Here is a 14,594-nt window from a genome sequence, read left to right on the forward strand (position 1 = left end):
CCCTAACTTAACTGGCTCTCAAATTAACGTTCGTAACTACCAAATCATCTGACAATAAAAAATATCGAGTATTTTACTCCATTATTTTTTATTCTCTTCTTAAATGTTTCCATTCCACATTAAAAAAATTGAATGTTCCTTTGCTTAGCATTTATCGAAATAATGGTAGGTCGAAACGACCAAAGTTTATCGTAACATGACACAATTAGAATTGGAGAATCTCTTGCGACGCGATACCAAGAACACTATCCTTCGTAAAATCGAGGACCCTTTGCCTTTTAATTCCCAGGCCTGGCAACTTCCGGTCGATTTGAGAGCTCACCATGGAGAAAAATCGCCAGATAAGCGGTCAGATTACCGGTGAACGGGCGTTATCGTTCGATCGAAGTGGGTGGAACAACTTCAACGAGCCCTGCTCTCCGAAACGCCGACGTCCCGGCTCTGATTGAGTCTGTTTCACGAAAAGGACCGGGCAAAAAGCGTTTCCTGATTATGCTCCTATCAGGATAGGTCTAATTGCTACTAACTTTCTCTTTTATACGACTGGTAAAAAACGACGGACAATCTCTCTCGTGCGGATTAACGAAATCGCATTAAACTGATCCTCATCTTGACGATTTCATTGGCCAAGTTTTGTATGATAGATACTCGATCACTCTTAATGAAACGAAGCTCAACATTTAGGGTAAATAGATTTCCTTTTTATTTTATTGGTGATTGAGAAATAGGGACTCGTAGATTGTTATACAATTTTTGAAGACTGGAAGTGTTTGTAAATGTTGTGAGTCGAATAGTTTAAATTAATTATGAAATCATAAACTATGTAAAACTCACAATTTTTAACAGTTTTACAAACTGATTATCTGATTAAGTTAGTTAATTACTACCAGCATGTTTTTATAAACAGAGGTTCGGATAAGAGAAACTTTAGTTTGTAACATTGAGATATCAACGTATCGGTATTCACTGTATCAATCGATATTGAAGAATTTATTTTGTGATAACAAAAACGATAATTTTATGGTACATTTTCCTCTTAAATTCCCATTGCAACTTTTGTGCCTCTATTAAAATTTTTATATTGCTCAAACGATCTCCTGTAGCAAAATATAAATTTCAATATTCACTTTATGCTACAACTTCCACGGTTGTTAATACTTTCATCCGAGTCACAGTTATCGATCATCAACCGAAGGGAATAAGAAGAAATCTAGGATAACGAACAAGCTTTGATTATAAATTTTTCCTAAAAACTTTCTCTATCAAAGCAAAGTGGCGAAAAATTCACGCGAAACGAGCAGCACAATCAAACACGGAAATAAGCACGGCAGAGTAGCTGGCATCGTCGAGAGCAACAGGAAAAACAGAAATTGTTCAGTTTATTCACGAGAGAGCTTGTTTCAGAGAGGGATGACGTGAAGGACGTCGGTACGGAGCCTCATCCGTGGAAAGAGAGAGGTTCTTAACGGTAAGAGGGCATGGAAATCGTACAAAGACGATGAAGACGTCAGACCGCATTTCCAACGAGCACGGATGCTTAATCGAGCAGATAAATCGCGCTGAGGTACACGTCGCGAAACGACTCTCTTGGAATAAGGGTCCTCCTCCGTCGAACTCGTCGAATACGAGGAGAGCTAAGGAATAAATAGGAAGAAAGAAAGGGAGGGAAGTTAAGATGAAAAAGATAAAAGTAAAAGAGAAAACCTTATGCCGCTGCAAAAATATTTATTTACTCGAATCTGCGAGCACAACAATAAAAGAAATTTCGTTTACGCGGAGGAGAAAACGACGAAACGACGGTATTGTAAAAATAAGAGCGATGTTCGTTTCTTTGATATCGAAAGTTGAATCGTGAGGGATCGTTCGTTCCGCAGATTTTGCAGCGTTGCTTTTTCTTGTGCGAATGTAAATAGGTTGTAAGTGCTCCTATGTATCTTTATTAATATTTTTGTTAAATGCTACGAGAGAGAAATATAATTTATGTACATATGTAGACGATGAAAGAGTATGTACGTAAAACTGATGATCGATAAGAGTTACTTCTGTTGGTTGGAACAGGAATTTGATAATGGACTGATGATTTTTGGGGTAGACTTGAAAGAATTTAACTTGAATACTTTGGGTATCACGAAATATTATCCAAAGAAGTTTTTTCTGAAATGTTCTTCTAGGAGCTCAGCTTCAACTAATCTTTTGTATTTAGTATGTAGTTTTTATAATAGTAACATTCATGTTAAGTATTGATATAATATTTTATTTATATATATTGTAATGTTATATTTATATAATATTCAGTTCTAAATCATGTCTAGTGGAAAGGATTAACGTAAATACCTAGGATTGACTGAAGCTTCTCCTTTATTCTTTAGAAAATCGTCGTCGAGTCAAAAATATACCGCGTGAAATTTTCATTCTCGCTTACGTTCGTGATTTTAATTTCACCGCAAACACCGGCTAGAAAATTTATGTAGAAATATTCATCGTTGGTGTACGGCGCCTCGTCTTTAGTCTTCTCTTTTTCTCCTTCTATCTTTCTCTTCCTCTTACGAAGAAAGTTCGGTATAGTTGCTCGCGACGGTGTAATTGGAGTTCGAAAGTTTTGGATTCATTAGTGCCGAAGCGGTCTTATCTCGAAGATCTAATTCGTGATACTTCGGGGATAGGCCGAGAGGCCGCCTGTTACTTTCAAGGACTTTCAAAGAATCTCTCGTTCGCCTTCGGCCCGCGTACGTGGTTCGGTTCTTCGAACGGTTCTCGATTAATGCCACCTTTTCCGACCGCCAAAGACTGAAAAATTCCACGGGTTATATTAAGTACTGTGCTAGGAGACCGGTGGTACTTGGTGAAGGGTTCTTATGTTATTGAGGTAAAATGCGTGCTCTTCGTGAATATTCATGCGCCAGAACGAGGCTAATGAGAATTAGAATGCGTTATAGAGTACGTGATGCTGAAGAACAGGCTCTAATGTTGCGAGTCTTAACCCCTTGACGTTTGCTGATTTGAACTAAATATAGATTCAGAAAAAATTATCGTATAATAGAACTGCATTTATCCGAACCTGTGACAAACAGTCTACGTAATTGGAGTTCATGTAAGAAGTCACTTATTTTCCTCACTACCTGTCATCTTTCGTTCACATAAAATAGGTATTCAGATATAAGTGGATACAATCGGCAAAAGTTTAGTTAATCGAACACTAATGAAAATTTTGTTCTAATAAATGGAGTTCAGACTGATGAAGTTTTACTATATTTTTATACCGATATTTAGTGCGATTTTGGAGCGCAAACTTATCTTGAACTTAGTTGTTGAAGGATTTCGGTTTTTTGTTTCCTCTTTATTTTGATATTTTTCTTTATGATATAGGAAGGAGGGGAGAAGACTTGTTAGTGAAGTCGTAAGGGGAACTCGTAAGGTAAACTCGTAAGGTGAACTTTGTAATAAAACTACTTAGCAGGCCAGTGTTTTAAACGTTGGGATGATAAAAGTTAAATCAGGAGTTGTGTGTACAGAAAAATGTATATGTATGTTTTTTATGTGTATCCTTTCGCCGTGTATTCCTCCTATGATTCCCAGTTCGACGATCGATACGTTGTTAAAAAAGAGTGTTGTTTCGTTTACGCTACTTCAATAAAATAATTTGCCAATTACAACGTAAACAAAGGACGTTTACGTGAATAATCGCGTTGCCGTTCAACCGGCCGGACTAATTACCCGTTCCTCACGAGGCAAGGAACGGCATAATTCTCCGGTGAAACGACAGCCGATAGATTGGAAACTCCTTGAATTCACCGAAACGATTCCGGTTGGCACGCATTCGCTGTGCGACCACGCGAAATGGATTAGTTTCGCAAATACACAAATACTGAGGGGAGCGTGTTTCGCGGCCGTTACGACTAATTTAGCCGGCGTGTATCCGCGTTAAGGGTTGCCGATACCGGCTCGAACTTGTACGGATCGCGTCGATTTCCCTCGGCCCCGAGATCGACAATATAGAAACGATGAAAACCAGACGGTCATTCCGGTTATCGTTGATAGAAATTTGAACTTTGTATAATGAAGTAATTACAGTATTTTAGAACCGAAATATGATATTGATATGTAAAGAGAGATATCCATTATCCATTAAAAATTTCTTCGGTAAACTGTCATATCTCCTTGTTATAGTAATAACTGAGCTATACATCAAAAAGAAGATCATTAGGTTGAGATATTCATGTAATTCACTAGTTTAAAATTAATTTTAAACTTATATTATATTTTATGATCTTGTATCTATTATCTATTTATTGTATTTATTGACAAATTTTACAAGTATCTGTTTACATATTGAAAAATTGTTACTAGAGTTTCTTTACCTTTAGCGTGTTGTGTACGTTTACCATTTGGTCAATCGTGAACGTAGGTTGTCAAGCGTTTAAGAGCGAAGTGCTTCTGCGTTAAGTCGATATTCCATTATAATCCACATTCAATCACTTCAAGTAGATTATCGATGGCAGGAAGAGATTCGCGCCTTGTTTCCTGATACCCTTCTGCTTTTCGGCTTGCCATCAATCTTCAATAAATAAATGGCAATCAATTTCTTCGGTATTCCTGATGGATAAAACAGACTGTATAACACTAACTTTATGCTATTTATTTCCATTAGCCATTCAAGCCATTTAATTTCATTTAATCCTTATTCATTAGACGAAAAGAATATCTTTAAATGATTAAGAAAAGAAATCTATAAGAAAGACGTTCGAAGCTCATCGTTGAAACGAGCACGGGACGACGTTGATTTTTCAGAAAATTTCTTGAGGAAAGGTTCAAGAATGTTCCGTGGATTCTAAGGTTCTTCGCCAGAAATCGGATAGAAGGTTCTTTTTGCGACGGATGGAATCACGATCACTGCAAGCAGGGCTAGTCCTACTCTTGGCTGACCCTAATCGGGCCAACCCACTGCTAAGTCTGACTACAACTGGGCGTAACCACTGCGAGTAATCCAGTTATTCTCAGCGTTCGTCGGGCTATCTCTCCTCTTTTTACTGCTAACGCGTTGGATGTGTCGCGACAAGGGTTACGGTTCTTGAGATTGTTGACACACTTGCCTCGGTTCCCTGGAAAATGGCCGATCGGTCGAATTGTTAAAAATCCTTTCGAGGGATGAACATCGTAATCTCTCGAAGTTAGATGGAGCCAGAAACGTTTTGATCGAACGGTAATTTATCAGTTCCATTTTTATTGAACATTTGTGATACGACGTTAGATTAGGATTAGGATTAGATAAGAGATTAAGATGTTATACATACAATTATATGGAGATATATAAAATCTGGAAAAGAAGGAGATTTACAGTAAACGTAATTTTAACAAAAGAAATGAAAAAATGATAACGCAAGAACGCCGGAATTTCAGAAAAGGAATTCTGATGGAAATTAATATTAACCAAGATATAACGTTCCTATATCGCGAAGGCTATTGTATATGATAAAACAGTGATGGAATATTCTTGTGTCTAGAAGGAAAACATTTACCGACAGTTTCGCCTCTCTGTCTAGTCGCGGTTCGTTTTACAGCGGGAAATTCGAACTACGCCTTTATATATCGGATTGACTTCTGAGGTGGAACAGGGAGGCTTCCGGTTACACATCAGACAAGTGATGGATAGGGAATAAATGGGGAATATCGGCTGGAAATATTAGAGATATTAAAAAGGAGCCACCCCTACTCGTCATCCGCGCCGGCATCCTTTTAGAGGCGGCCCCTCCGCCATATCCGTCATCTCGACAGATTGAAATCCGACGCCATCAAATTATTCTTATCGAGCGAAGCCTGTCGGTGAGCTTTGTCGGAGCCTAGGATTTTTCTTTCATTCGTCTCTGTTGAGATTTTTCCGTGATATCGTCAATGGAAACCACGAATGTATTTATTTCTCATTTTTTCTTCCTCAATTGTCGTTTTTCCGTAAATGAATAATGGATTTTTGACGAAGACAATAAAATTTGGGAGATTAAATCGTTATATTGTATTAATTCGTGGAAGACGTTTTCGACAGACCGCTAATACGATTTTCAATTGGGTTTAAATATAAAGGCGATAAAAGAATAAATCTTCGATGATTAAATTGTGAAAATTCATTGTTAAATCGTTTTCTATTATCTTTGAGGTTTTATGCATCGCTGAATACTGTTATCTTCATCCTCTGACTCTCAGGAATTTTCTGATTTCAACTGAGCAGAAAATGTTATTACTTTTCCTTCCATCGTTGATTCGTATATCGTATCTATGTTTTATTCATAACAATCTTTGTACGTACAGTCAATAATGGAAACAGAATTCCGCGAACTTGAGTCTATTTCGAAAATTTCTAAGTGAATGATTTCGCTTAGGAAATTAATTTTAATTCGTCAATTTTTCACCCTCGTGGTCCATCTACTTCTGTGATTAAAAAACTTTTTAACAGTTTGGTCAATTAACCATAGATATTGAATTTTTTCCAAATATATTTAGAAAATTTCTATAAATACTTATCCAAATAGAGATTAATTTAATTTAATCGTAATTAACATTAAAATTTTCATAGAAAAATATCGCGATAGTGAAGTCTTAAAGAGCCAAACTTTCTCTCAGCAAACGCCTTCTGAAAGTTCTTATCTCTTCGTTCTATTTTTCCTTTTAAACGCGAGAAACGCTTTCCAAGTTACAGGCAAATATTGTTTGTTCGTTTGGTTAAAATTAATCCACTGTCGCGGTCACTTATTCGGGGGTGGCAGCGGATAGGGCTGAGAAGAAGTTCCGAGGGAAAACGAGCAGAAGTTTCTTCGCGGCGCGGCGTTAGATAATTCGGAAACGTGTTTGACTTTTAAAATTTATGAAACTCGACTGACTAGATTAGACTCCTAAGCAAGTTTGCGGTTTTCATATCTAACTTTCGTTGCTGTTTACGCACGGTGACTGTTCAAACTTACCCTCTCTCAACCCTCTCTTCCCCGCGTTTCTCCCTTCTCGTCTCGTCCTTCTCCTCTGCCTCATGGTAAGTGCGCAAAGGTCTCTATTAACAAAGTTTTAATCGAATTCATCACAATGCGCCGTTTCGTTTAATACAAATTCGCCCAGTCAGAAAGCTGCCGTCCTTCCGTTACCCCGATGACAGGCGACGAGTAAATCGTGCGAATTCTCGCAAAATTCCTGATATTTTCTGCGACCATGAGTTTACTATTATATAGTCAGTAAATATAACAAACACGCAGGAATTCGTAAAATATTTCATAATCTAACGATTACAATTAGAGGAGATCGGAATAAGTTGATATAAACGTGGATCGGTTCTAATATAACTAGTAGTTTTTCTCAAAATTTCCATACAATTATCAGCCACGAATAAGTTAACATATTAGTAACCAAATAATTTCGAACAAAAATTCTATAAATTGACAACTACAAAATACACATAAATTTTCTTGTACTTTATCTCCTCTGTTATTTCTCTTCTGAAAACAAAATAGACCAATGAATGGTAATTAAATAATTGTCATAAAGGCGTTATCAAAGTTTCCAAAAGGGAGAACCGAGGACGATTCTTGAATGGTCTACGATAGAAAAGAAGATTACATGATTTTACGGCGGAAGCAATATCTGGTGGCGGTGGCGGCGTTGGGGAATCGAGGGCGACAACTATAATCAGAATCAATCGTCCCGTTAACGAGGTAGTAATTCTTCCCCTTGAACGAGAGGCGACGAGAAAAACAGGAAAGTACGGGGTGAAAGTGTTCTCTCGTTGCAATACGAGCGTCACGACGCCAGCTACGTCTTCCTGACGATCGGAATCTAGACTGGAGTTCCAAGGGCTGGGGGTTGAACAAGGGGCGGTAGTGGATGCGACCATGTAAGAAACAACGTAAATTGTTAAGGCCAGGCCCTGCCTAGTTGTAAATTAGAAAACAGGCAATCTTGCACCGGTTGGCTCTTTCCCTGGTTCGTTCTTCGTCCTTCTTTCCTACGCTTCCTCTTGTACCTTTTGCTTTTCTCAGCTCCGTGACTCAACTGTATCTCACTCTTCTAACACATGGTTTCCCCCTCTCGTTTCATCGTGTGCACGGAGGGTTTAGTAGGGGCCATAAAAAAAGGAGAAGCGAGGGTCTTAGAAATCCGGCCGAAATTAAGCCGAAACTTACGGGGCCAACCCTCGTGTAAGCGACAGCATCGTTCGAGCATCTGTTCCCTTGTTCGCCATTAATTAGCTCGTTTTTTGGCCCTTTACGAACCGTTTGATCTCCGCTTTCGCGTAATAAAATTCGTCACTGGGGACCTTGTCGGAAGAGAGATTAAGACTGGACAGGAAGGACGGTAATTCGCGCAAAATGGCGAAACACTGCTTTCCAATACTATCTTGTTATTTCTTTTCCTACTTAGTGAAGTTATATGTGTTTATTCATCTCTCCTTGATTGGGATAAGCTTCTTTTTCTTCATTCAAAGAAAAAAAAAAAAAAAAGAAAAAAGGAAAAAAAAGAAAAAAGAAAAGATTAACTTGCAAACATAAAATTTCTCTCCACTGGGAAAAAATTAATTTTCGATTTTCATTAATCACTCCTTACTCTACTTATTGACTATTACAAATTCATAAAATTTTCAATTTTGATCTTTTAATACCTCGTACGTCGATTCAGTAAAGTAAATATGACAATAAATATAAAAATATTCCTCTTTAATCGAATATTTCACAATAATTAATCTTTCCATCTAAACTTTAAGTTTCCATAGAACATTTATTTTATTCTTGAACATGATATATGTTGTAGAATATTAAAAACACAATTATTTGTTATTACGAATGAAGGAACAATTACTGCGATTTAGCAACTTCTATCCTCGACTTATTCGGACGACACATTAACCGTATTAACAATTCGAGTTAAGAAGATTATGCTAGTATGATTTTACAAAGTTCTGTTTATGAGAATTCACCAAAAAACTGTCTTAACGCGCACATTGTGCCGGTGCCGACGAAATTTTACGCCTCTTTTCATACAAAGAACGCATCCTACGGATTCATTTGGCTAATGGAGTAACGTGTATGATTTCATTTTCATTTATTAATTTCGTTAATGGCATAATCTCCAGTTTATATCGGATTGCTGGCGGTCGGCTGGTGCGCAGCATCTCGAATTAATTTTCCAAGAACCGCGGAGCGAAAAGGGGGCGGGAACACGAGCGCGTGTTACCCCTCCAGGAGCGTCGGTAAAAAATTAATTTTCTTAATGCAACACTACCTGCAAAATGAGGTGAGTGTTGAGATTGCGAAATAATTAGTGTTTCCCAAGCTTGTCCGCAGCTTAAGGAGAATGTTTTCCGCGGATCGAGATATGACGTTTGCGAATCTCGAACCTCGACTATTTTTAACATATTTCGATCCTTTCTTAGAAATTTCACGAACTATTATCTTACGCGAAACATTAGTTTTTTACTAACAACTTTGCATAAGACATTTAAATCTTTTTAGTTTATATTTAAGTCATTTTATTATTATTTTAATTGATTGTCCACAGCTGTTTGTATGAATAGAAGATTAATAAAGATCATAAAACTGTCATAATAGGTTATTAGCGATTCAGTTGAATTTATAGGATGAATTTTACAATATTTTGGAAAATATTCGTCCGTTTTAAAATTTTTAACAATTATAGTGATTGATTAAAAACTTTGCGCAGTTTGATCGATATTCGATTCTTCATTTTCCAGAATCCTTCCGTTAAATTAAGATTTTTAAGTCTGTAAAAGGTTTTGTGGCTTGGTAGTATTTCAAGTATATAAATTAGTTCAAGTAAAGAAACACGCAAACAATTTATTCCATATAACGATTATTAGATACGACGAAGTGCTGTAATAGAGTCTGCGTAATAAATTTTACGTAATTACTTCGTGTGCGGGTTCTCTATCTTTTTTTCTCTGCTTCCATCGAGTCCGTAGAAGCGGAACTGTAGATAGTCGATACTCGATTCGCTCGTACGATGGCTGCGAGGCAAATTTATAAGGATGAAAGCTTAGGAATTTTCCTTGGAAGTTAATGATCGGTCCTGGAAAATCATTAACGATATATCTTCTTTTCTCGAAAAATTTTTCTCCTGCAATTGCATTAAATTAGGTTACATTATTTTAAGTAGATGTATCACTATATTAAATTAATTCTGATGCGAAGCGAAGGTAAAAAGATGTAATTATTTATTTGTTATCTCAATGTTTTTGAACTTATTTCGCTAGATTTACCGGGGTGAGTGTCTCGTAGACGTCTGAACACTGAACTCCGCGTTTCAATCCACGGTGCTATTAAGAAGATGAAATTTGCAATTCAGATAGGTAAGAAATGCTACTATTTCTCGCGCTCGGATTGACGTTTGCCACTTTCCCGATGAAGAAATCGAGATACACCGCGGAGAACCGATAAGCTTGCAACAAAATGCACATTCCACTTTGCTCCATTTTTCCTTAACTTTTCCATGTTTAAACAAAGTATCGAAACTCAAAGGAAATCGTAGAGACTCATAGTCGGAATTTTGCGGCCATGAATCTATTAGGCTATTGAAGTTTCCAATTATTGGAAATTTCTATCGCAAAATTGCGTTTCATTTCTGTTAAAAACCATAAATGCTCGCGAACCGTTCCGAAATTTGTTAAATCCTACTTTCTGTAAAAGAAGAAATTATAAAGACACGCGAAGTAGAATTATAGAACTCATAATTGAAATTTTACAATCAGAATTTCGCTGAACTACATTTAATTATCGAAGTTTTTAATTATTGAAAATTTCGATTAAAATATTATCCCTTTTCTCTTCATATTCATATTCGCCTATTCTTTATACAATTTCAATAAAACATGAAAAGACTCCAGGAAGCATTTCAAAATTTGGCTTAAACCATGAAAATCAAATGATCGAATAAAATGATTCACTTAATCCTAAGATGAGAAAGAAATAAACTTTCCTTATACTACTTGCGAAATAAAATAATAAACTAATTAAAATAATTCATTGGTCTACATGAATACTATTTTTTAGCATAACTTCAACTAAAATAACCTAGCCTACATTCTACGCATAAAACAACCGCCAATGGCCATCTCCATCTACGCATACCTAATCACCATTCCTTCCTGCTGCTCGCAATAATTCTCACCCATACCTCAGTCTCCCTATTCCTTCCTCGCGTCATTCTACCGACGAAACCGTCAAAGTCCTAGCCGTCATCGAATTCGATGGTCTAACGAAATCATCGGTATGCGGCTATCGGTGGTCGAATAATTTTCTATCATCCTCGTGGGGGGTGGAGGGAGGGGTAGGGAATGTATTGCCAGCGAACTGGAGCCACCCGTTTCGCAGCGACGATTCCCTTCCGCGTTCCGATCGAAATATGTACGGCACGTTCCTGCAAGGTAAACTCGAAAGGTACGGGGGCGCGGTGGTATTTGTCAGGACTCGGCAGACGTGCCCGTCGGTATCCGTCGGAGATATTATTCAAGATAGCAAGCAGAGACGGAGCCAGCCAAGACGAAAATGGCCAGTTGGACAGTTGGACAGTTGGCGGTCGAGCAACGTCCTTGTCAAATTCTCTTCCTTGTTGCATCATCGTCGTCGTTGTGCTCCATTGGCTTTGTGTGTGTGTATGTGTGTTAGTATGGTTAGCTCGAACGAGGAGGGTGACGAGCGGAAACGAAGGAGGATCGTAGCTGTTTCCGGCTGCGTTCGCTGTCACGTCGAGTTTCCACGGTGTCGCGAGGATGTCTCTATCGAGTTACGGCTTTGTTTTTGGGTCGATAGACTACTCCATCGGTACTTCGCCCGTCCCCCTAGACTTTCTTTGACCCCCTTTGACTTTGTTTCCGGCCTCTGACCGATAAGCACGATAGCCAGGCAAAATTGATTTCCCAAACATTTCGTGCACTGTGTGTACTATGATGCCCGTGGACCGAGGGGAACGGAAGTTTCCGACTTCCATAGGCCGGCGTACGCCACCGCCTCGTAATAATACTTTGTCCGTGTAGAAATCGATTTCCGTCCGGGCTTTACATGGCAAAGCGACCTATGCCGAGTTTATTCCGTGCCTCGGCGATCAGTTAGAAGACCGGAGATTTGCAATATGTATGTTTTTTCCTTCCATCGGTCCTCGGCTTCATAAGCTGATGGAAGGTTATGGTTAATTAATCGATTTCTAATTAAAAAGAAGTTAGGACGAACAGCTTTGAACAATCGCGGAGATACACGCGTATATATATCGTGTCGATGATCTATGTCAGTGGAAAATCTTTTCGGATTTTCTGTGGAACTCTGTGAGCGCGTACGTATTAGGGAATTTAGAGCGATTAATTGGTTGCAGTTTAGTGTTGAGACGCGAATGGAGAATTTGACGATGTAGATTTAGAAAAAGGCATGTAGCTGGAATATTTAAATTGTATTTATCGAAAGAAAAAGAAAGGTCTACCATGATGGAAACATTATTTTTCATTGTGAATTTTATTTTGAAGAATCATCAATTTTGTTTTCCTTTATGATGGTATTTATAACGATTGAAATGCTCAAGAAGTCGTTAATAAAATAAAAAAGAATGATAGGGGAAGAAAACGGTGGAAAAACTGCAACGATATACTGGTGGACGTGATAGCAGTTAGTATTGGCTGAAAATCGTTCGTGATTGGAATCATGGCCAATTCTATCAAAGCACTCTTGCAGCGCTGCACGTTTCGTGTTTCCACTAAAAACAAGCATCGTTACAAAAACGCAACGCAAGGAATATCAATGCACCGAAATCATTTCACCCGGACGAAGTGATCCTGGGATCAGCTTAGGGGATCGTTTTTAAATATCACTTTCCAATCGACCAAGCAGAATAAATCGCGAATTAATCAAACTTTTATTTATGAAATTTCTGGCAATTTATTAATGAAAATATATCTGACTCTTCAGTGAAGTGACAAGATCATTATGCTTTTAAAACATTAATTTTGTTATAAAGTTCAGGTATACACATACGAAATTATAGCCAAGAATTTGCTCCGCTATAATTATTGATAAGGCTTCTCGTTCTAATTTCGTGCCTAGAAACTAAAACTTATTACAGATGTATAAAAATAATATAATAAAATGTTAAAATTTTTTTATTTATTCCATCACGAAAGATAGCCAATTTTCTATCATGTTTTGTACTTTATAAAGTCACCAATATTTACATCCACTCGAACGTTTCGTTCGTTTAACACTTCCTTCTCACTTTAACAATGTCCTGCTTTCCTCTTGGACGTCACAAATTCTCACGGGAAGGAGGAAATAGACGATTTTTTTCCATCGCGGAATTCGATTAGTCGTCGTTCATTGTGTAAAGGTTACTGCAGCGAGAGCATCGCCGCGCGCGCCGGCTCGTTTCAGCGAAATTCCACTCCTTCCACTCTAACGTCTCTTTCTCCCTTTCCCCGCCGGTTTTAGGGGAACGAACCCCTCTGGTAGCCTATAACGAGGAAGAAAGCTTTCTTTATCTGGGTTGCAAAATCGAATTGTCGTCCTTTCGTCTCGCGGGCTCTTCCTCGCAGATTCTCGCACCTCCCTTTTCTCCGTGAGTTCGTGAAAACATTTCATCCGAACGTCCGACCGTCTCTTTCTCTCTCCATCGTCCTATTCAACTACCCGCAGAAGTTAAGGACTCGTTGATGAAGCGAATCAGATATTCCTTAGAGAAAATAATCCGTCAGGAATTCAAAGGGGGAACTCTCACTGAAAACTCCTGGTTAATATTGTTAATTCATGATATGAGAAAATCCATTCGAGCTTGCTGACAAACTTCCTGTATTTAATTTACATCGCGTTCCTGTCAATTATTGGAAGCGGAGAAAGTTGGAAGGATAATTTGCTTATGCAAACTGAGCTTTGGATACCAGGTTTATTTGAGAATAGAGTTTCAGAAAAGAATGGAAAGATTTCAGGATTCGCGAACTCGTTTGCCCTTTTGCATTTATTTTATTATATTTGCAATTATATTCGGATTGTAGCAGATTTTTTTTCTGACAAAAGTACTGTAATATTATACGCTTGCGTAATTTTTCACAAGTTCGTATTTTGTATTTTTGAATTGGATTGATATAATTACCATAAATTGACAAATTGTAAAGTACAAATTGCCAATACTAAGTTTTCCTGCATGATAACAGAGTTTTGTTCGATATTTTTATAGAAATTTCTGCAATACAATTCTGTAACCCATAATTTATCACTTGTCAGTTGTCACTAACATTGTTAATAGTTCAATCATTATATGAAAGAAGACCCTGGTAAACAATTTTCTACCTTCCTTGTCTTACCGACAAAAGAACATTTCCTTTCATACTACCTTCCTCGCAACACCTCCATCCCTTACCCGTTTCAATTTCCCATTCTTCGCGTTTTTACAAAACTCGCCACACTTCGAACGCACGTTTCCCTCGACCAGAAAGCCAAAATTCACTTTTCTCCGTCTTTTACCTTCGCGGAAAGAAATTTCAGGCAGGCGAAAAATGTTCCACTGTTTGCACACGGATGGAAGTGCGAATTCGCAAAGCTCGCAAAACGGAAAGTCCTCATTTGTTTTTCTCG

The sequence above is a fragment of the Bombus pyrosoma genome, linkage group LG11 (genome assembly GCF_014825855.1).
Source record: "Bombus pyrosoma isolate SC7728 linkage group LG11, ASM1482585v1, whole genome shotgun sequence".
Classification (NCBI taxonomy): domain Eukaryota; kingdom Metazoa; phylum Arthropoda; class Insecta; order Hymenoptera; family Apidae; genus Bombus; species Bombus pyrosoma.